The sequence below is a fragment of the Jaculus jaculus genome, chromosome 2 (assembly GCF_020740685.1).
Source record: "Jaculus jaculus isolate mJacJac1 chromosome 2, mJacJac1.mat.Y.cur, whole genome shotgun sequence".
Classification (NCBI taxonomy): domain Eukaryota; kingdom Metazoa; phylum Chordata; class Mammalia; order Rodentia; family Dipodidae; genus Jaculus; species Jaculus jaculus.
Window position 1 is genome coordinate 39603059 of NC_059103.1, and position 24140 is coordinate 39627198.

At 41.3% G+C, this 24140-nt stretch overlaps 1 pseudogene; it reads left to right on the forward strand.

Annotated features, from left to right (window-relative positions):
* LOC123458645 overlaps nucleotides 1-11725 on the forward strand; it is a 50609-nt pseudogene extending 38884 nt beyond the window's left edge.
* The last annotated feature ends 12415 nt before the right edge of the window (nucleotides 11726-24140 follow it).

Genomic DNA, 24140 nt, shown 5'->3' on the forward strand with positions numbered 1-24140 from the left:
ACTCAGAAAGCTGGTCCATCCAGCTTTCTCTAAGGTACTTCTGGAACATCGGTCAGCAGACTGCTTACAGAATCTTATCTTTTGCAAAAGACCAGTTTATGGTCAGGATGTGAAGCCTGGTGCAGTAAGGATGTTAAGCCATTGAGGCAAGATTAGATGAACACCTAATTACATCCCCTCTAGGTTTCCTGACAATTCCAAAGTCCTAAATCATGTCAGCCATCTTATTCCCCCTTTTTTTCTTCCCCTATATAACCACTGTGTAAAAAATAAAGACTCTGAGGCATTAACAAACATCTAGCATGGTCTCTCTCTTGTGTCTGTTTGCCTTTTCTCATTCAGGTTAACTTCCTCTCAGGTCCTTGTTCAACTCCCCACTGGCCGGGGCAATCAAAAACATAGTAATGCCTAAAAAGGTAAAAGAAGCAGGTGAAGTAAACAGGTATTTTAACCAACTAAAAATTATATACTCTTAAAACTAGATTAACTATATGTTTCCCCCTGTATCTATAGTTATTTGTACACTATGGAATATTTTATTTGATGTTTCCAGTATTTAAGAGAATTTATTGTTTAATTTTTTCTTTGGCAAGTTTGTTTCTAAAGCTGTAAGTTCATAGTTATCAGTTCTATTGTTTAGAAAAGACTGGTCTTGGGCTGGAGATATGGCTTAGTGGTTAAGGCATTTGTCATTGAAGCCTAAGGACCCAGGTTTGATTCTCCAGGTCCCACATAAGCCAGATGCACATGGTGGTACACACGTCTGAAGTTCATTTGCAGTGGCTGGAAGCCCTGGTATGCCCATTCTCTCTCTCTCTCCCTCCCTATCTCTCTGACTCTAATAAATGAATAAAAAATTTAAAAAAGAAAAAACTGGTCTTTAACTCCTAAATTATTGTAACTGTTATTTGTCGATGATAATTTAATCTGTTCTGTTATTTTGGCATTGTACCAAATTTTAGTTTGGGAAAGGAAATAGAAAGTCATATTATAGATAGAATCAGATAACAGTATAGTATTTCTTTTAAAAATATTTATTAATTTATTTGAGGGGGTAGAGAATAGTTATTAATTTATGAGAGGGGGTGGAGAGAGAAAATGGGCACACCAGGGCCTCCTGCCTCTGCAAAAGAACTCCAGACAAATACACCACTTTGTGTGTCTGGCTTTATGTGGGTACTAGGGAACCAAACCTGGGCCATCAAGCTTTGCAATCAAGTGACTTAACCACTGAGCAATCTCTCCTGCCCAGAAAACAGTATAATATTTATTTTCTTTTTCTGAGAAAGGTAAAGGATATTTACTAAGGAAAATAAGGAAAAAGCTGAAAGTGCCAGGGCAAACTGGTCAGGGTTTCAGTCAGCATCCAAAGAAGAGAAGGAAAAGGGTGATACAGGAATTTGGGGGTTCCTCGCCAATGCACCTATATGAAACTGGAATTTTAGAGTTCCCTGAATTCTTATCTTATTAATCCAAATAATTGGAATCTACAGACCAGAGAAGAAGGTTTAGAGAGACTTTACTAGATGAAGAGAAGGAAAGAAGAAAAAGTACCGAGAACTCCCATCCATGAGAAGGTAAGAGGTGCTAAAAGCCCCAGTAAACTTCTTTACCTTTCCTTTTTGTCACTAAAAAAAAAAAGCTTTTATTGATAATTTTTAAATATTTATATTTATTTATTTGAGAGACGGGGTTGGGGGGAGAAAGAGAAGGATGGGTGTGTCAGGGCCTCTTGCCATGACAAATAAACTCCAGATACATGCCTTTTTGTGCACCTGACTTTACATGAGTACTGGGACTCAAACCCAAGTCAAAAGGCTTTACAAGCAAGTGTCTTTAACTGCTGAGCCATCTCCATAACCTGAAAGTTTATTAATATGTATACATTTTATTAAATAGAAATTTTGTATGGACACATGGTGTGTTCTTCCTCCCTGTCCCCATTCTACTGAGAGAGTTCCTCAGTGGGATTGCCAGTATTCACCACGGGGTTGTGGGTTAGGAGTTGTGAGAGCAGAAGTCAGTCACCGGGGAGAGGGGGCAATGCCTCTGGATATTTCCTACCACCCTGTGGCTCTGACAATCTTTTGGCCTACTCTTCCGCAAAATTCTCTGAGCCTTGATGTTTTAAGTCTACTGCTCTCAGCAGCTTCTGGAGTTCTGCTTTGGTACATTTTGAGTATCCTCAGTGGCTGTTGTCATCACCCTGGCACAGGTTATCAGGCCCACCATGGAAGCATCACTCTTGATCATCTCACCAATTCCTCTGTGGTTTCACTTGGGCCCTGGCTGTTGTGCGAGGGGTGGTTCATCTCCTGACAGGGAGTCAGTGTTGTTGATAGATTTTGGTTGTCCTTAGTTCTCACTGTCTTCTGAAAAAGAAAAACAGATTCTCCAACAGAAAGTAAGTTCAGCATAGGTTAAAGGGGATAAGCATTGTTAATTTAGAGAGATTCTGATGAGTGTAACCTCTCTTTTGGCCAAAGATGAGTGGGAGCTTCTTGTTGGAGTCCATAATCTTGGTCACCATAGGATTGTCACTTGTTGGGCCTTGAGAGGCCTGGACACAAGGCCTAGTGGAACTTCCTGAGCCTAGCTAAAGTGCTAAAGTTTGGCGACTTGTCTCTGGCCAGCTAGGACTCAGCAAGATGCCTAATGGCTTCTTGCCTGCTACTTCTGGGTAGGAATTGGAATTCCCGCACTGCGCACATGCTTGGGACCAATCATCTCAAAGGTCGCGGTTTACTATTGGCCCTTACCTCTCCCCCCCCCCCAAAATCCCCACCTTCATTCCCAACATTATATAGGCAACCACCTGTAACAATAAAGCGAGTTCCTGCTTAGACAAGACTCCCGACTCAGTGTGGTTTTTCTCCAGTGACTAGGAGAGGTTCTGACTTGACAACACTTATCCTCCTCCTCAACCCCTTGCGAGGAATCAGCAGGCCTGGTCCCTCCTCAGCACTACCTGCCTGGGGAGCCCAGAAGTCACTCAGTTCCCAGTTCCAGCTATGGGTTTCTTTCCTCTGAGCAGATCTCTTAGCCAATCAAAGAGCCATTGGTTACCCACCCAGGCTGGGTGCCACTATTGCACAAGTATGACATCTTGTCAGGTGGGTTGCTTTCATATAGCAGTGTCCCCTGCTTGCTCAAAACACTGGTGGCTGTTTTCTCCCAGCAGCTCATGTAGCACTTTCCAGCACTACATGGGCTCACCAGCTAGGAACTGGCTTCCTTCCAGATTCTAGCCAGATCTCTCCACACCCTGTGTTTGAAGCATGTAGTGCCTTCACAATAGGGTCTTACCTTTTACCTCAGGCAGGTGATCAAGTGCTTTGACAGAAGCTTGTCTTGTTTGGGGGACCTAGTAGGTCTCTCTGACCAACAGCTCAATTTGGGTTCTAAGGGATTTCTGGTACTGGGAGTTACAAGCCAGAGCCAAATGTTTTAGGATTAGGCTTCATGCCATACATCTCTAAGGCCCTTCTTACCAGATAATCCCTCCATATTCCTATTAAGGGTTCTATTTTTTTTTTTTTTTTTTTTTTTGCCTGCTGTCCAAGTTTCTATAGTACCAATTCATTTTGGATTTAGTGTTGTGTGTATCTCCCTTGCTCTCCCATTTCCCTCCCCCTAAAGTCCTCCATTCCTATTATCTGTCCTTTGAGTTACCTGTCCCTCACTTATGCCTGCAACTCAAGGTATTTCAGGTTAGGAAGCACATATGAGAGAGAACATGCACTGTTTGTCTTCCTGTGCTTGTTTGCTTGTTAACATTCCTTTTAATGATTTTTTTTATTCATGTAGCAATTTTTTTAATATTTTATTTTCATATTATTTACTTAGAAAGAGAAAAAAGAGAAAGAAAGAGGAAGAGAGAGAAAAAAAATGGGCATGCAAGGGCCTCCAGCCACTGCAAACCAACTCCAGACACATGTGCCACCTTGTGCATCTGACTTATATGGGTCCTGGGGAATTGATCCTGGGTCCTTTGGCTTTGCAGGCAAGAGCCTTAAGTGCTAAGCCATCTCTCCAGCTCGCAAATGTCTTAAAAACAAGAGGTTAAGCTGGGCATGGTGGTGCATGCCTTTAATCCCAGCACTTGGGAGGCAAAGGTAGGAGCATCACCATGAGATTGAGGGCACCCTGAGAATACATAGTTAATTCCAGGTCAGCCTGGACCAGAGTGAGACCCTACCTCGAAAAACCAAAAACCAAAAACCAAAAACCAAAACCAAAACAAAAACAAAAAAAAAACCCCAACAGGTTAGACCTGTTAGAGATCAGGATTTTATAGGCTTGATAGGCATAACCAAATACTGTCTTATAATTTGAAAGGAAAATAGGACTCCAATAGGAGTCGCTTTGTAATATTTCCCATTTTGGTGCAAACTATGAATACTATTTAACTTTTTATTCTTGCTAACTGTGCTATTGAACACTTCATGAATTTATTGAATTGAGAAACATCAGTGAGGCCTCTCACGTCTTGGAGCTCAAGCTTGGGGCACCTGCAGCGAGAACGTGGGACCTGGAGGCCTCATCTGAGACGCTGGAGGCCTCAGGACCCCCTCCACCTCGGCCCAGCGGGTCGAGGAACCTGCCGCCTGTCTGCAGCTGGTCCCACGGTGCCATCCTGCCTAGGCAAGGAGGCCCACGGAGCAGAAGCTGTGGCCACACGATGCGCAGCTGTGGCAGCCCAAGCACTGGAGTCCTTTTATGAGAAGACTCCTGGACTCATCATGGAAGATGAGAATAAGCCAGAAGATGGGATATAGATGTACCAGGCAATGAACATGCCAGGGAATTTCTGGCTTGGGCACCAACTATGGGACTTTGGATGCTGAGGAAGTTCAGATGGGCTAAGCATGAGAATCAATTCTCAGAGTGTCCTTGGATCAAGGGGAACTGAGGTCATGGGACTTCAGCAAGCTGAAGTCAATAAGAAGCATACTTCTTGGCCACAAGACTGAATGTTTTGCCTATGCTCAGGCCTCTTGAGAATGTGGTTTCTGCTTAGATAAAGGTGTTTTGCATGCCTGAGTTACTTTGAAGTTTAATTGGGAACATAAACTATCATTGCTTTGTGCAATATTATTAAGGAAGAAGTTATACTATCCCTCAATTATTGTGTGCACTAGAAAACTGTTTTAAAAACACTTGGTATGTATGAAGTGACTTTCTTTCATGATTACTTTCTGTACCAAAACGAACAATGCTAGAAATAAAGTATGCAGATGCAGTTGCATTTGATTCAGCTTCTCTGCATCCCCTGTGTCCTGATTTCATCGCGACCCTTACCCAGGGACCCCAACACTCTAGACGTTGACACTTGGCGCCTGAACAGGGACCCTGAAGACGGCTACTTAGGAAGGGTAAATAAAAACTTTTATTACAGTGCAATGGGACAAGGTAAGTCTACTCCTTATTTTTCTGTGCTAAAGCAGTTATTATAGGCACATAGTACTCATGCATCTTCTTCTGATTTAGAGCAATTCTTAAATGTTATACAAGAATATAATCCTTGGTTTCCTGAAGAAAGGACATTAGATCCAGGGAATTGGCAGCAAGCAAAGAGAAATGTGGAAAAGGCTGTTAGGCAAGGGGAAAAATATTCCCATGTGATGTTGGTCCATGTAGGCTTTCACTTATACAATTTTCAAGGCTATGAGTGAAGAAATTTAATAGCTGACTTGAAAAAGGAAGCCTCTCCTGTTAGAGAATTGGATTTAGATAATAACATGAAGCAATTAATTTCTGCAGATCAGACACAATTAATGACTGCAGAACCTTTTGCATCTCCTCCTCCTGATATTTCTGAAGTTGCCTCGACAGATAAAGATATAAAAAGTATATTACCTGAAATGATGGAGAAAATTGTTAAAATTGAGGAAAAAATGTCAAGATCAAGTTACGTTGCCAAAAACGAAAGTAACTTCTTTTGAAAAAATGCACTCGGCTCTGAGGAGTGTACATTTTATTTCAGAACAAGATGAGGATGATCTCAATTCTGTTACTGACTATGAGGATGAATTTCCTAGTTATTCTTTTCCAGTTATTAGACCAGGTCCAGATGCACAGGGCATTGCACAACTACCTCGTTATAGTGGTATTGACGTTGATCATATAACAAGAATGAAAAAAGCTGTCAGTCTCTATGGACCTCAATCTCACTATGTTAAAGAATTACTTAATGGGGTTGCTAGGCATTTTAATAATTGGGCTCATGAGGATAGGAAAATTGTAGCTAGAGCTTTATTAAAAGATACCGAATATTTACAATGGCAAATGTGGTACCTGGACTTTTGTACTGAACAAGCTCGGGAAAAGGCACAGAGTTAGAATCCTGTGGTGAGAGCTATCACATACCCTGTGTTATCTGGTACAGGTCAATGTGATACTGTTGATCAACAAATTAATGCTCCAGAGCAGTTTCATGAGGAATTGAGAGAAATAACTTTAAATACATGGGATCACATAAAACCTGTTGGTGAACATTATAGGTCATGGACTAAAGTAATTCAAAAGCCTAATGAACTTTATGTAGATTTTGTAGTCAGATTATACAAAGTTATTGATAGAACAGTGTTAGAGGAAGATGTAAGAAAACAATTGCTAAAAATTCTGGCTTATGAAAATGCTAATGAGGATTGTAAAAGGACTATTTTACCAGTAAAAGAAACAGGAGATATTAATAAGTATCTTTGTGCTTGTAAAGATCTTTTGTCTGAATCTCACAAGATGCAGTTATTTGCTGAAACCATGGCTGCTACATATAACAAGTTACAACAAACAAAGGAGGGATTAAAATGTTTTGGATGTGGGGCTTTAAGTCATATGAAAAGGAACTGTCCAAAAATAAAAATAGATAATAATACTCCTCATAAAAGTCCTGGCATTTGTCCAAAATGTAAAAGAGGAAAGCACTGGGCTAGGGAATGATAAATTCTCCTACCATGTGTCAAATATATGTTGATCATGCTTTAGCCTATGGTATATACAGCTCATTATATGGATGATATATTATTTTGTGCTCCACAAACAGAAATGCTAGATGATATTTTACAAAACCTTCCTACAATATTTTGCCCATATGGATTAGTGATTGCTCCTGAAAAAATTTAAAGAGATAGCTTAATTAAATACTTAGGATTTCCTGTTACCAGACAGTATGTAATGCTTCAGAAAATATCCTTACAAATTGATAAACTGCAAACTCTGAATGATTTCCAAAAACTATTGGGTGACATTAATTGGTTGCAGCCAACCATAAGAATTCCTATTTATAAATTACAGCATTTATTTTCATTATTACAGGGAGATCCTGATTTGCATAGTTCTAGGATATTAACTACAGAAGCTAAAAAAGAATTAGAATTTGCTGGGGAACATATTAAAAGTAGCTTTTTACATAGAGTTAATTTATAAGATCCTATCAAATTGTTAATATTGAACACTTTCAATTATCCAACTGCTATATTAGCTCAACAAAATAATCCTCTTGAATGGATCTCTACTCAGAATACTTATCCTAAAACATTGACTACTTATAAAGAGATGATAGCTAGATTAATCATTAATTGTAGGCAAAGATGTATTACATTGATAGGATACGATTGTGCTACTATTGTATTTCCCCTTACTAAAGAAAAAGTAGGATTATTATTTCAGTTGAGTGAACCTATCCAGCAGGCCTTGGTTTCTTTCACTGGACAATTTGAATATCATTTTCCATCTAATAAATTATGGGATTTTTTTTAGAAGGCAAGAATTTGTTATTTCTCCAATAATTGCTTTACATCCTTTACCTAATGCGCGAACTGTTTTTAGTGATGTTTCCAAAACTAAAAGTGCACATTGGTTTGAGAATAAATATTGACATGAATTTACTACATTGACCTCTGTACAACAGAGTGAATTATATGCTGTACTAAGAATTTTATAAGATTTTCAAGAAGATTTAAATATAGTTTCAGATTCAGCATACATTGTAAATATAGTTAGAGATATTACTACATCAATAGTCCATAATGCTAAGAAAGACATATTGCAATTATTTCAACAATTACATGTTTTATTAAATAATAAAAATTATAGAATTTTTATTACTCATATACAGTCTCATAGTAAACTGCCAGGCTATCTTACTTGTGGTAATGCTCAAGGAAGAACATAATCATTTACATGCTAATGCTAATCATTTGCATGTTACTTATAAAATTCCCTATTCCCAAGCCAAGCAAATCATTCATAATTGTCCCATATGTAAACCTCTACATTTACGTAGTGGTATAGCAAGAGTTAATCCTAGAGGAGCTGCTCCTGATGATTTATGGCAAATGGATGTTACACATTTCCTGAATTTGGAAAATTATCATATGTACATGTTTCCATAGGTGCTTATTCTAAATTTGTTTGGGCTACACCTCTTTCAGGTGAAAGAACTATTCATGTTATTCAACATCTATTGGAGGCTATGGCTGTGATGGGTTGTCCGGGTACACTTAAAACTGATAATGGCCCTGCATATGTGTCTTCAAAGTTTGCACAATTCTGTACATTATATCAAATTAAACATATTACAGGCATTGAATATAATCCACAAAGTCAAGCTTTAGTTAAAGGAGTTCATGCAACTTTAAAAACACAAATTAAAAAGGAGGAAAAAGATAGACAATGGAATGGACCTTATATGGAATTTACAAAATAATCCAAGAGCTATTATGTCTCAAGTCTTGTTTATTGTTAATTTTCTTAATTTGCCACAGGGTGAAACTTTGACAGGAGCAGATAGGCATTTCCAGCCTTCTGCATTACTTCCAAAGGACCCTTTGCCTATATGGGTTAAAATTACACAAGATGCAGAATGGGTTCCTGCACAATTGTTGGCTCAAGGGAGAGGGCACGGTCTGATTGTTTTGCAGGATGGCCGCCAATTTTGGTTCCCTGGAAGATGGAGCCACTCCTGCTATTCAGAGTGATGGGAGAAAGATATTTATGGCTCATCACAGGAATAAAAGTTCTCATGCGTACCCAGAGGTGTCCCATGGACATGGGGAAGCATTGACCACTGCTATGGCTCATCTGATGCTGAAACGTTGTCGTCGTCATTGGTCTGCTCCTTTGCCAACTTGGGGTCAAATAAAATCCCTGTTGGCTCAAGGGCAGAGTCTGATGCAATGTACAGGCAAGCCTTGCAATGCAGAAAATTTGTTTCTCACTATGTGCGCCCTTCTGACAACTCAATCTGCCACAGGGAGTAATATGAGTTATTGGGCTTACATTCCTAACCTGCCTCTGCTTGAGCCTGTTACTTGGGGGGTATGGATCTTTTAGTTTATACCATACCTCCTATACTGTCACCTCCTTGGAATAATTTGACCTATTTAAATGTGCATGATGGCACTGAGTATAATTTTACAGATCAGGGTGAGCAACTTCCTATCTGTTTGGGCCAGGAGCCTTGTTTAAGTATGGGATATCAACATTGGATTGCTCCTGGGATAAATATTACAGGCTCACATACCCGTCTGCAAAGGTTATCTGCTTGGTCCATAAATCAGACTTGGGAGAATATTACTTATTCATTCGAATTATCTCTTCCACACTGTAGTGACTTTACCTATCATGATTTAAAATATTGGCCTATTCTTTGGGAAAACTGTTTAGGGAAGTTTGGTAAAATAACACAAGGCAAATGGGTAAATTGGGGCCCTTATGGTCAATTTCTTAATACTTGTTCTGATTGGAATATTACCAGATGTGATGTGCTTAATGTTACCAGGATGAATACAGCAGGTAATGACACCTTAAGAGGATCTCGTCTGATGGCTTGGGGAGATGGTGGAATCAGTGACAATCGCATTGCTGCATTGCACTCTCCCACGGCTATTCAAACACATATTTGGAAAGTTGCTGCAGCTGTATTTCCTGTGAGACTTTTCAATGGATCATTTTCCGGAACTTCACAAACATGTCATAATATAACTTTACATTATTTGCTATGACTAATATTACTGCTTACATCCCAATGCCTTATGTATTTCTAGCGGGATCTTTCAGTTTTACAAAAGGAACTATTTGTTATAATTGTAAACTATATTCTTGTTTTAATTCATCTATTAATTATGAGATATATGATCAATCTATTATGATTCTTCAACAAAAAGTCATGTTTGGCTACCTGTGTACTTGGGACGATCCTGGTCACAGGATCCTTTAGATCATATTGTAGTGGAATTTTTAACAAAATTATTAAAATATATTAAACATATGTTTTGAATTATTTTAGCAACAGCTCTCACATTAATTGCTGTGGCAACCTCTACTGCTATTGCTGGTGTAGCCTTACATACATCTGTGCAAACAAAGTATTTTGTTGAAACATGGCACAAAGATTCACATGAACTGTGGCTTCAGCAAACTCAAATTGATGCACGGTTACAGGCAGAGATGGATATTTTAAAGCAAACAGTGGGTTGGTTAGGGAAGAAGATTCTCGTGTTGGAAAGACAAGTAACTTTACAATGTGATTGGAATTCTACAACATTTTGTATAACCAATTATATGTATAAAAGTTCAGAATATGAGTGGGAACAAATTCAATCCTACTTATCTGGAAATAATTCTACAAAGAAGTTAATAGAACAATTACAAAAAAATATTGAAAGCACATTCTCTATTATGTTTCCTAATACTGAAGCTGCTGAAATTGCACAGATATTAGCTCATAAACTTAACGGTATGGACCCTCAATCTCTTATACAAAGTCTAGTGCATACAGCAGGAGGAATGGGAATTATTGTTTGTTTTATATTTTTATTGTTCTTCTGTTTTTATGGATGTATTACTTGCCCTCATGCTGAAGATGTAGGAAAACTTTGGACCTTAATTTTAAAATTAAAAAAAAATAAAAAAGGAGGAATTGAGGAAGTTCAGATGGGCTAAGCATGAGAATCAATTCTCAGAGTGTCCTTGGATCAAGGGGAACTGAGGTCATGGGACTTCAGCAAGCTGAAGTCAACAAGAAGCATACTTCTTGGCCACAAGACTGAATGTTTTGCCTATGCTCAGGCCTCATGAGAATGTGGTTTCTGCTTAGATAAAGGTGTTTTGCATGCCTGAGTTACTTTGAAGTTTAATTGGGAACATAAACTATCATTGCTTTGTGCAATATTATTAAGGAAGAAGTTATACTATCCCTCAATTATTGTGTGCACTAGAAAACTGTTTTAAAAACACTTGGTATGTATGAAGTGACTTTCTTTCATGATTACTTTCTGTACCAAAACGAACAGTGCTAGAAATAAAGTATGCAGATGCAGCTGCATTTGATTCAGCTTCTCTGCATCCCCTGTGTCCTGACTTCATCGCGACCCTTACCCAGGGACCCCAACGCTCTAGACATTGACAGGATGCCACCCGGGAAAGAAGTCAAAGTTATGCAGTGTTGGTGTGGCTAACTATATGGTCACTGCACAGGAGACAAAGAATGCCCATTCTTTATCGAGAGACCAAAGGTTAGAGCAGCTCAGAGTGCCACGTGAAGATCCCAAGGATGGCATCATTCCAGGGCATAACAGACACGAAAAGGGTACAGCAGCTAAAACAGTTACTGGGGGATTCTGCCTCAGATGAGGATGGGAGCAGCTCCAGCTCCTCAGAATATAAAGAGAGACACAAGGAAAGAAGAAGAAGAAGAAACACACAAGAAAAGAAAAAGAAGAAAAAATGGAAGTAGAGCTGGAGAGAGGGCCAGGACCCATGCAAGCCAGTTCACAAGGTGGTGGCACATACCTCTGGAGTTCGTTTGCAGTGGCAGGAGGCCCTGGCATGCCCATTTTCTCTTTCTTTCTGCCTCTTTCTCTCTAAAATCAATAAATAAAAATAAAATAATTTTTTAGTGGAAGTGTAAGTCTCCCACGTCCAGTGAGAGACTTGCCTTTTTCCACATTCTCCTTTCCAAAACCACACACGCTGGCTAAAAGACAGCAGGAGGTGCCATCCACGAGTCACGGGACACAGACTTGGGGAGGAGATCCGGTGTCACACCTCTGGATTCTCACCAGCTTACCCAGAAGCTGACTTGCCTCTTTCTAGGTGCTAAGTGAGCTGTTTCTTCCCAAGTGCTGGCTGGGGAAGGGAGGAGGCGGACTTCAGGCAGGAGAGCTCTGGATCCTCATCTGGGATCGCTCCTAATGGCCACCAGCAGGGGGCAGGTCGAGGGGGGGGGTGTCTGAGTACTGCTACTACAGCCTTTCCCTTTATTGGTGGGGTGACTCAACTTCGTGGACTTCAAGCTTGACCCTTCTCTGTTGAGGATAATGAAATTTCATGATTTAATTTACAAAAAAGAAAGAAAGAGGGATGGAGGGATGGTTTAGCGGTTAAGGCATTTGCCTGCAAAGCCAAATGACTCAGGTCGATTCCCCAGGACCCACGTTAGCCAGATGCACAAGGGGGTGCACGCATCTGGAGTTCATTTGCAGTGGTTGGAGGCCCTGGCTGCCCATTCTCTCCCTCTCTCTTCCCCTTTCTTTGTCAAATAAATAAATAAATAACAATAAAATAGTTTAAAATAAATAAATACTGGTGAGAAAAATGAATTAAAGTGTTTATCCCCAGAAGCTTTGGAGCACAGAAGCTGCTGAGAAGCTGCACACAGTACCCGGTATTCATCCCAGTGAGGAGGGAGCCTTTCACATAATCTCCCCCCCACCCCAGTTGACTAAATCACCCAGTTTTCTTCATCTCCCAGGAGTTCACTGTGGAAATACTTTGTAGGCCAATTCTGAATTTTCAGTTATCATGTTTAAAAGTTCCTTAAAATATTATACTTTGTTATCATCCACACGAAAGAATTACAAACCACCACACTTCTTAAGCCAATTGAGAGTCCTTTATTGCAAGTGGCTGAGAGTGGGATAATGCCCAGAGGACCCTCTACCCGGAAAAAAGGTGGAGTAGAGTTTATGAAGGCACAAAACACAATCACATCATACCTGATGCAGGCCAGATAATAGAAGTTACAGTTAATCAATAACATTAAACCAGAGGCATAAAAGTTACAGTTAATTAAAAACAATGAACCTCACAGAGCTGCTGAAAAAAAAAAACAGCATAGCAGGTGTAACTTGGATAAGAATGTTCTATTAACCAGGATGTGGTATTCAGTGGGGGAGAACAGCACAAAAATGGAGTCAACTAGAAGAAAATGGAGTTAGTCGGGCCGGTTCAGTATCTCCATGAATAGATATGGCTCATATAGTTTTTATCTTTACTTTTATTTTTATAGAATGACTAGTGTTTATTTTAGGAGAAGAAGATGAATGTTTTCCAAAACTGTAGACCTTCGATTTATTTAGAAGAACTAATTGGGATGTCTTAGTTAAAGGAAGCTTGTGATGGTTAATCTCTGCTTGTCACCTTGACAGTATTTAGAATCACCATGGAAACAAGTCTCTGGTCATGTCTGTCAGGTATTTTCTAGATTAGATTAGTTGAGGTGGAAGGACACATCCTAACGGTGGGTGGTACCATTCCATGAGCTGGGTTCCTGGGGGGGATATATAACTTTTTTTCAAGAAAGTTAGCTGAGAAACCAGCATTCACTGCTCTCTGCTCCTTCCCTGCTGCTGGGATGATGTGAGCCAGCCTCCTGCTCCTGCCATGCTTTCTCTGCCATGGTTGACTCTACCTCTGGAACTGTATGCCAAATTAAACCCTCTTTTCTTTCATAACCTGCTTCTGGTCAGTAACAAGAAAGAAACTGATACAAATCCAAAAACTTTATTTAATTTTGACAATCTATTAGTGACACTGTTTATTTAACAATGAATCTAGAGATTGAAGGACATAGGTACAATGAAAACTTTGTACAATGACCAAAATACCCCACAAAGTTTACTTTTCCATTTAAATAAGTGTTGTGATTATGTAATTTAGCAGACTACTCAAAGTAAGAATAATTCTTTGTTAAAGATTATTTTTAATTATTATTTAGTGTGAGTAGAAAGAAAGGAGGAGAGAGAGAGCGACCCATATTTTTTTAAGATTCAGGGGATTCAAACTCAAAAAGTCTTCATGCTCATACAATAAGCACTTTGCTCATTGACCCAATTCCTCCACTCTCTAAGCCATTATTTTTATAAACATTGCCAAGATATGATCAATATTTAAGAATATCTTACTCTTATAAATAGAAAATCTGGCATTAACTTAGTCTTAGGATATTGAATTTTGGCCTAGGAAATTCATTTGTTTAGATTATTTCTTTATTCATTTGCAAGTTGAGAGAGAAAACAGAGAGAATGGACACACCAGGGCCTCTAGCCACTGCCAACGAACTCCAGATGCATGCACCACTTTGTGCATTTGGCTTTACATGGATACTGGGAAATCAAACCCCAGTTTCATTAGGAAAGCACCTTAACCACTGAGCCATCTCTCCTTATAGATTCTTTTTTTTTTTTTTTTTTTTTGGTTATTCGAGATAGGGTCTCACTCTGGCTCAGGCTGACCTGGAATTCACTATGTAGTCTCAGGGTGGCCTCGAACTCTCGGAGATCCTCCTACCTCTGCCTCCCGAGTGCTGGGATTAAAGGCATGCACCACCACGCCCAGCGAGAAATTCTTAATAACCTTTAATTATAACAAACTTGGTTATACCCATGCCATTCTCTTTAATTTTTTCATGTAACTTATTTATTAAAATTTGATTGGGAACTTAACATCTAAACAGATTGCATATTGGTCTTATTCCCATCAGGTTATCCTCTTACAACCCCTCTAACAGTGCTCATTCCTCTGAGGTCCCTCTTCAGTGTGGTATCAGTAATCACTATGAGGTCATGGATATACCCATCAGTTTTAACTCCTAACCATTTTACAAAGCCTTCAAGTTTTGTCCGCATTTTGTCTATTTTCATTTGGAAAAATCTTTTTCATTAGGACAAGAAACTTACTTTATCATACAAAATCACTTCTTTCTTAAAATAAATGTATTCTAAAGTGAATATCGTAACTTCACAAATGCCTCCAGTTGTGTTCAAGTGGAAAGAAAGGAATGAGAGGAAACTTTGCTGCTAGTCAAAATTATTCTATAAAATGCAGGCATTGAGGGGAGTTTAGAGGGGCATAGGCAAGTAGGGAATGGGTCTAGGGGACTTCTGACATAGGGCAACAGAAAGGCAGACAGAGTCCAGAGAGTCTATTTTTTAAATATTTGATTTATTTATTTAAGATACAGAGAGAGAGAGAATGGGCACATGAGGGTTTCTAGCCACTACAAACCCAGATGTAATGTGCTACCTTGTAAATATAGCTTCTGTGGGTACTGAGGGATCAAACCTTGGTCCTTAGCCTTCACAGGCAAGCACCTTAACCACTAAGGCATTTCTCCATCCTCAGTTTATTTTTAATTGATCACCACAATAAAAACAAAAAAAAAAAAAAGTGGAAGTTAGGAAAGAAAGAGGAAAAAGTTAAAGTGGGGCTGGAGAGATGGCTTAGCAGTTAAGGCACTTGCCATGTTCGACTCCCCAGATCCCATGTAAGCCAGACACACAAGGTTGCACATGTGCACAAGGTGGTGCACATATCTGGAGTTTGATTATAGTGGCTGGAGGCACTGGTATACCAATTCTCTCTCCCTCCCTCTCTTTCTCCCTCCCTCCCTCTCTCTCTCTCTCTCTCTTGTGCACGTGCTCTTGCTCTTGTTCTCATGTTCTCTCATAAAGAAAAATGCCAATCTGTTGGGTTTGGCTCAAAAATAAATTAAAATGGCCAGCTGAAGACCAGTAGTTTTAGTAGTTCATAGGGTGGGGACAATCCCTCATTACCATGTCAGGATGGGAGGAAGGAGACCCAAGCCCTATAAAGGCCAGTCACTAAGTCCTCTCCAATAAGCTTCCAGCTCTGGGACCCCTCCTTCTTGAAGGAAGCTTTTGTTTACAGCCTAAATAAATAAATAAAGTTTGCTGCTTTTGGTTTTCACTGTATTTATCAGTTTGTCTTCATTTCTGGAGCTTCCAAATCCTTGTTAGCCTCAAGAAAGAACCTGTGGCTTCCCTGACCCTTGAGGGGGGAGCACTTTTCCTAAAACAGACAGGTTAACAATTCCTTGAACTGAGCAAGGCTTCATAGAAATTGGAACGGGAAGAAGGGCTGGAAAGATGGCTTAGTGGTTAAGGCGCTTGCCTGTAAAGCCCAAAGACCCAGGTTCTATTCCCCAGGACCCACAGAAGCCAGATGCACAAGGTGGCACATGAGTCTGGACTTCATTTGCAGTGGTTAGAGGCCCTGGTACATCCATTCTCTTTCTCTATACTTTCTCTCTCTCTCAAATATATAACTAAAATATTTTATTTTTATTTTTTATTTATTTTTTTATTAATTAGTTTTGTATTCAGCAAATACAGTCACTTTGGTACCATTATTAGGCTCATCCATGACCTACCCCCTCCCTATTGGCCCCTCCTTGTTGAGGTATATGGGTCAAGCATTAAGGAGTTAGCTCACAATTATGGGTAAAATAAATGTGTCTGCATATCATGACCCAACATGTGGCTCTGACATTCTTTCCGCTACCCTCTTCCTCAAAATTTCCCTGAGCCATGTTGGGTTCATTTTTGGTCTGCTTCAGTGATGAGGTGTTGGGGGCCTCTGAGGCTCTGGCTCTCTGATTAGGTAGGAGTTGATTTTTCTCTGTGTTGGTCTCCTTCCCCCTTGTGCTGGTATCCAGTTCATCAGGAAAATAGCACCCTTGCTTGTTTTGCCAATTTTTCTTAGTTTCAGCCGGGGCCCTTCTGAGATATGATGGGGTGGCTCTCTCCTTAGGATCTACATCTATCTGAGAAAGAAAAGCAGATTCTCCAACGGAGAGTAAGTTAGCACCAGGACAAATGAGATAACCCTTACTTTTTTTTTTTTTTTTTTTTTTTGGTTTTTCAAGATAGGGTCTCACTCTGGCCCAGACTGACCTGGAATTCACTATGGAGTCTCAGGGTGGCCTTGAACTCATGGCGATCCTCCTACCTCTGCCTCCCGAGTGCTGGGATTAAAGGCGTGCACCACCATGCCCGGCCCTTACTTCGTTTTATAGAGAATTTAATAGGTGTAGGCCCTCTTGTTGCCCATGATTGATGATAGCATGATATTGGAAAGTGGGCTGATGTTTGGATATAGTTCTGACTTGTTTCCCAGCTCCAGGTATGGTTCCCATACCACTGAGGGGATCAGTTAGCCAAATCAAGAGCAGTTGGTTCCCCACCATGGCTATGTGCCACTATTGCACTTGTGTGGGCATCACAACAGGTTATTTGCTGCTAAGTAGGTTAGACCATGAGTTGCTTGGACAGATATTGGTTATTTTCCCCCAGTCGCCCATGTAGCACCTTCTGGCACTAGATGTGCTGACTGTCTGGGGACTGACTCTTTTCTAGCTTCCAGCCATGCCACTCCATTTTACGTGTCAGCTGCATATGGTGTCTTCAGAAGTAGGGTCTTACCACTAACCTTTGGGGGGTCATCAAGTACTCTGATAGAAATCTGTCTGTCTTTTAGGAAACCTTGTAGGTCTCTCTGATCAAATGCTCATTGTGGATGATAGCCCCATGCTGGTACTGGGAGGTCAGTGCCCACTAAGAAAAGGAGGAAAAAGATATCTAATATACAAGAGTTAGAGAGAAGACAGAGAGTGAGAAAGGGAGAGGGAGGGAGGGAAGATGTAGAAGATTAAGGTTAGCCTGATCCTACCCTCTCCAGTGTCTTGTGGTTCAGTTATTCCCTGTTAGGGCCTGGTGAAGGTTCAGCCGTTTGGTCTGCCTTTTAGGAAGTAGAATTTTATTGTACCATTGCTGTTTGGGTCTAGATTTGTGCCCACCACTTCAATGCCCTTCCCTCCCTCCCCATCCATCCTAGTGTCTAGTCCATGAGATACTTGCTGGATATGTAAGGTATCTTAGGTAGATTAAGGTTAGGTGCTGTAGACAAGTGAGACTATGTGGTGATTTTTTTTTCTGTGATTGGGTAGGTATTGTTGTAAGAACTGTGGTACCCCTATGTTTGGTGCATACAGATTTATGATTGTCCTCTTGATGGATATTCCCTTCATATTTAGGAAGTGGCCTTCTTTGTCTTTTTTGATTATTTTTGGTTTGAAGTCTATTTTGTCCAATATTAATATAGCTACGCCTGCTTGTTTCTTATCCCCATTTGCTTGGAATATTGTTTTCCACCCTTTCACCTTGAGGAGGTGTCAGTCTTAGTGGTGAAGTGGGTTTCTTGAAGGCAACAGATGGAGGGGTCTACTTTTTTGATCCGTCCTTGTTGGGGGTGGGCTTAAGGGCTTTATAGCCAGTTTCCCCATGCCAGTGTTTGGCACACCCTTCTGTTGCTGTGGTCCATCTTACGTTGGCCAGGGGGTGATGTCCACCCTCTCTCTGCTCATGCTATCGTTTTCCCCTGCCATCGTGAAGCTTCCCCTCGAGCCTGTAAGCCAAAATAAACCTCTTTTTCCCAGAAGCTACTCTTGGTTGGGTGATTTCTACCAGCAATGTGAACCAGACTGCAACAGTAAAGTGGTACCAGGAGTGGGGTTGCTGCTAGACACCTGACTGTGTGGCTTTGGCCTTTTGGAGCTGATTTTCAAGAGGAATGTCGGAGGATTTAAAACCTTCGCCTAAGAGATGCTTTGCAGTGCTGTAAGTACAGCTTGATGGTCTATCCTGGTCAAAGCTGAAAGACCTGAAGGCAGTAAGAACTATGGACTATGAGGTTTGGCTCATGAGGGTGAGAAAAAGCTTTGCCTGGATTGGGCTAGCAGTTTGTGTGAGAAGCTTGCTCGTATGCCCGTGTCCTGAGAAGTCATGCAGGGTTGCTTTGGGTAGAAATGAACTGGTGTGAGTAGAGGGATATGGCACAGAAAGAAAAATCTTTGGGTGAACTCTTGCCCGTTCAGCTGCAACTGAGAGATTACAACCTATGAGACTTGGCTAGCTGACCTGCACTGGGGCAACAAGAATAATGTAGACTCTTTTGAAGGGCCTGAGTGCTCAAGGAGTCCTGTTCCTCAAAGTCTGTTTTAATCCCCCCTGGATTAACAAATTGTCACCTACCTGGTATCGTGGAGCATAAGAAATGCTGGAAAGACGGTCATCGAATTTGCAACACAGTCTTGTGTTTTGGAAATGGCCATGTGCAGTGTGAAGCGGGTTTGCTGATTGCCTGCATAGAGACCCCATGGGGCCATGAGGATGAACCGTGGATTGCAGTGGAGACCCAGTGGAGATGCCGGGACCATGAGATGGCTGCCAAGGAGCTGCCGGCCCCGATGAAGTTTCCCAGGACTGTGAGTAGCCTAGCTGGAGGGGCGGAATTGGAATGCCAGAGACTTGTTGCTGGTTAGAATTATCAGACTTGAAGATTTGTCACTGGTTAGAGTTACTGGACTTGAAGCTACAGAGTTTGATATTTGCCCTGGTTGTTTTAAATCTTGTATTGGTTGAATGTTTCTTTGCTATGCCCAGTGCCATCTTTTGCAGTGTGAATACTTATTCTGTGCCATTATGGGCTTTTTGAGGTTATTTTTTGGTTTTATGGCTCAGTTAAAAGATCTTGGACTATGGGGCTGTATGAACATCATTGAGATTGATTAAAAACTATGGGGACTTTTAAAGTCAGGCTGAATGCATTGTATTTTACATCATGTATGGATATCAGTTTATGGGGGCCAGGGGCAGAATGTGGTGGTTTGATTCACGTGTCCCCCATAAACGTAGGTGTTCTGAATGCTAGCTCCCCAGGTGATGGATATTTGGGAATTAATGCCTCCTGAAGGGAGTGTATTGTTGGGGGCGGGCTTATGGGCTTGATAGCCAGTTTCCCCATGCCAGTGTTTGGCACACCCTTCTGTTGCTGTGGTCCATCTTACGTTGGCCAGGGGGTGATGTCCACCCTCTGCTCATGCCATCATTTTCCCCTGCCATCGTAAAGCTTCCCCTCGAGCCTGTAAGCCAAAATAAACCTCTTTTTCCCAGAAGCTACTCTTGGTTGGGTGATTTGTACCAGCAATGCGAACTGGACTGCAACAATCCTGTTAGCTTGTGTCTCTTGATGGGTGAACTAAGGCCATTAATATTTAGGATAAGGACTGTGAGATTTGACTTGATCCCTGCCATATTGTGATGGTAGATGTGTGTTGGTGTTTTCATGGACTTTGAAGTTTTTTGTGCCTACTCTGAGTTTGGTTATTGTGATCTGCTTCTTGTAGGCTTTTGAGTTTGATTATTTGTTTCTTCTCTGTGAATTTCCTGAAATACTCTCTGTAGGTTTGGTTTTGTGTTCATATACTTGTAAAGCTGAGTTTTGTCATGGAAAGCTTTTCTTTCACCATCTATTATGAGGGATACTTTTGCTAGGTAGAGTAGTTTGGGTTGGAAGCCATAGACTTTTCAGTGTTTCTTTCCAGGCCCTTCTAGCTTTCAAGATTTCCATTGAGAAGTCTGAAGTAATTCTGATGGGGTGAGCTTTGAAAGTGGTGTGCTATTTTTCCCTAGCTGCTTTTAGTATTTTCTCTTTGGTGTCAATGTTTAGAGTCTTAATGACAATATGTTTTGGAGAGTTTCTCCTTTGATCCAGTCTGTTTGGAGTTCTCTTGGCTTCTTGTATCTTGATGGGCCTTTCTTTTAAGAGACTGGGGAAGTTTTCTTCAATTATTTTGTTAAAAAAGTTCTCCATGCCTTTGGTCTGAATTTCTTCTCCTTCTGGTATTCCAACAATCCTTATATTAGGATGTTTAAGTGTATCCCACAATTCCCTCATGTTCTGTTCACAGGAACTTTTGAACTTACTGAAATTTTTGAACTCTCAAACTGTTTCTTCCATCTTGTCTTCCAGATCAGAATTTCTATCCTCCAGTTGGCTGACTCTATTCTTGAGAGCTTCTAGAGAGTTTTGGACTTGTTCAATTAAGTTTTCATTTTCTACTACTTTTCTATGTATAATTTCCATCCCTCTGTCAAGCTCCCTTTTCACATCATTTTCTGATTTTCTTGATGATTCTTGGAATTCATGCTTGCATTTCTTTATGTCTTCATTTAGCATGGCCAGCTGACTTTTAAAGTCTTTCTTTTTCACTCTCCCTCAAAACTCTTAACTCTCTTTGAACTCCTTCCAGTTCCTTATCTATTAGTTATAGTTTAGTGATGGCAGCATCCACGTGATTATTGGTCCTTTGTTGCTTTCCTGCAAGTTCTACCAGTAGGTTGGTCAGGGTTGCCTTGCTCATAGCTTCAATTTGATGTTCTGATCCTAATGACTCTTCTATGTTTTGGTTAGATGTATTCATTGTAGGACTGGGTGATCTAACTGGATTTTCTTGCATTTGATTTTTCATGTTATATCTTTTGCGCTGTGGTCTGCCCATGACAGTGCATGGGCACGTAGGTGGGTGGATCAATCTGGGCTCAAGCGCAATGGGAATCTGAGGCAGCCTGGGGCAGTTGCCAAGCAGCCTGGGCTTTAGCTCTCACTTGCCAAAGCTGCCTATCTTCTGCCTTGCAGGGGCACCAAAGTTGCCTGAATTCCCAAGTGGTAATGTGCCAAAGCTGCCTGTATTCGAGCTAGGAGGGTCACTGAGGTACCAAGCACTGAAGCAGCCCAAACTCTGGCTGGGAATGCTGGGACCCGGAAGCGGTCTGCCCTCCCCTGCCACAGGACAATGGCAGATGGCTGATGTGGCAAACAGGTTGGGGATCGCACCTGAGCTGGTGCAAGCGAGAGACACAGTCTGAGCTTGTGTGGCAGTTGCTGTGGGACTGGGCTTGCTGAACGTGCAGCGGCAGGAGCAGTATGCGAGCGAGTGGGTGGAGAAGTCTAAACTTCCACGCACAGGGATTGATCTGCACACAGTTGCGCTGTGGATACGGGCAGGGGTGGGCTACCCACTTCTGAGGAAATCAGGGATTCCCTGTTATTGCCAGGATTCATTTAATGTGTGGTGGCCAAAGCAGTAGGTGGGTGTGTAGAACTGTCTGAGCTTCTGCATGCAGGGATCGATCAGCGGGCAGTGGGTGGGGGTATGTGTGGGTTACCCGCCCACGAGGGGATCCGCAATTCCCTGTTTCCCCCCACTCAGTGCCCTCTCACTGACAATATGTTGGAGATTGCTCTCCCCTAAAAGCCCCAGTGTACTCTTAATGTCTTGCCTTTCTTTTCCCAGTATTTGCAGCGCAGCTAGGTGGTCGACATCTTGGCTGGAAGTCCTGAACTTTCTTTTTGTGTGTATGTGCATGTGTTGCATGCATGTGTAAGACTGCAACTCTTTTTTTATTGAGAACTTTATTGTATGAACATTATTTATCGGTCATAGTCCTTTAAGGTTATACTATTATGTGCCCGCTGTCTTGCACCCATGCCACTGAGGGCCCTCCTCAGTGAGTTAATTGGTATTCACTGTAAGTTCAGGAATGCACCAATCAGCCTCTGTGGTGGGGGGTTACTGCACCACAGTACACCTTCTCACACTGTGGCTTTTATATTCTTTCTGCTCCCTCATCCATAATGTTCCTTGTGCTTTGGAAGGTGTGTTTTAATCTCCTTTAGTGTTGTGCTCTCAGCAGTCTCTGATTTTCTGCTTTGATGAGTTTTGAGTCTTCTTCTATTTTATTGGAGGAGGTTCTCAGACTAGCAATGAGAGCAGCTCTCATATGTAATCCACCAATTCCTCTTAATGTGTCCTGGGCCCTTGTAGATGTGATAGAGATGAATCATGTAGTTGTAGGCAGTTGCCTTTGTTTTCTTGTCATACTGATGAGTCTTAGGTCTCCACTGTATTCATTGCCATCTGTAAAAAACAGATTCCCTAACCAAGAATATGAGCTGCATGGATCAAAGGGGTAAGCATAGACATTTAGATAGCTTTTTACTGGGCATACCCTCTCATTATAACCTAAAAACAGTGGGAGCTTCATATTTGGGTCAATGACTTTCCAAGCCATTGATTTCTGACTTAGTTCTCAGTACCAAGTATGAATTCTTTCCCATTAAGCAGGCCTCATATCCAATCAGAAAGCACTTGATTACCCCCATAACCTGTATGCCACTATTGCACCAGTTCATGTATCTTGTTTGGCTGGTTAACTTTTGTGGTTTGTACGGTCCATTGCTAGTTTGCACTATTGGTGAACTCTATTCCCCTCGCAGTTTGCTTAGTGCTTTCCAGCACTAAGAGTTGCTGGCCAGTAAGGAAGTGGCTTTTATCTCAGTTCCAGCATAAGCTGTCAATGTCCTACAACTGCAAAGGCTGCATGAACTCTTAATAGAAAATTAAGATAAGTGCTTTCATATCAATGCAACTTAAAGAAAAACAGGGAAGGAGGCAGTGGTAGTATGAACTAGGTGTCCCCCATAAACTCATGTGTTCTGAATGCTAGGTTCCCAGCTGGTGGCAATTTGTGGATTATAACCTTCTGGGCTGGGAGCAGGCTTACAGGTATTATAGCCAGCTTCCCCTTGCCAGTGTTTGGCATGCCCTTCTTCTGTTGTTGTCCATTTGACATTGGCCAGAAGGTGATATCCAGTCTCTGCTCATGCCACGATTGCCTCTGCTGTCATGAAATTTTCCCTCAAGCCTGTAAGCCAAAGTAAACAACTTCCTTCCCATCAGTCAAGTACTTTCCGCCAGCAATGAGAAGCTGACTGAATCAGAGGCAGAATAATAGTTGTTGCAGTCCGGTTCGCATTGCTGGTAGAAATCACCCAGCCAAGAGTAGCTTCTGGGAAAAAGAGGTTTATTTTGGCTTACAGGCTCGAGGGGAAGCTTCATGATGGCAGAGGAAAACGTTGGCATGAGCAGAGGGTGGACATCACCCCCTGGCCAACAGAAGGTGGACCACAGTAACAGGAGGGTGTGCCAAACACTGGCATGGGAAAACTGGCTTTAATACCCATAAGCTCACCCCCAACAATACACTCCCTTCAGGGGGCATTAATTCCCAAATCTCCATCAGCTGGGGAGCTAGCATTCACAACACCTAAGTTTATGGGGGACACCTGAATCAAACCACCACATTCCACCCCTGACCCCCATAAACTGATATCCATACATGATGTAAAATACAATACATTCAGTCTGACTTTAA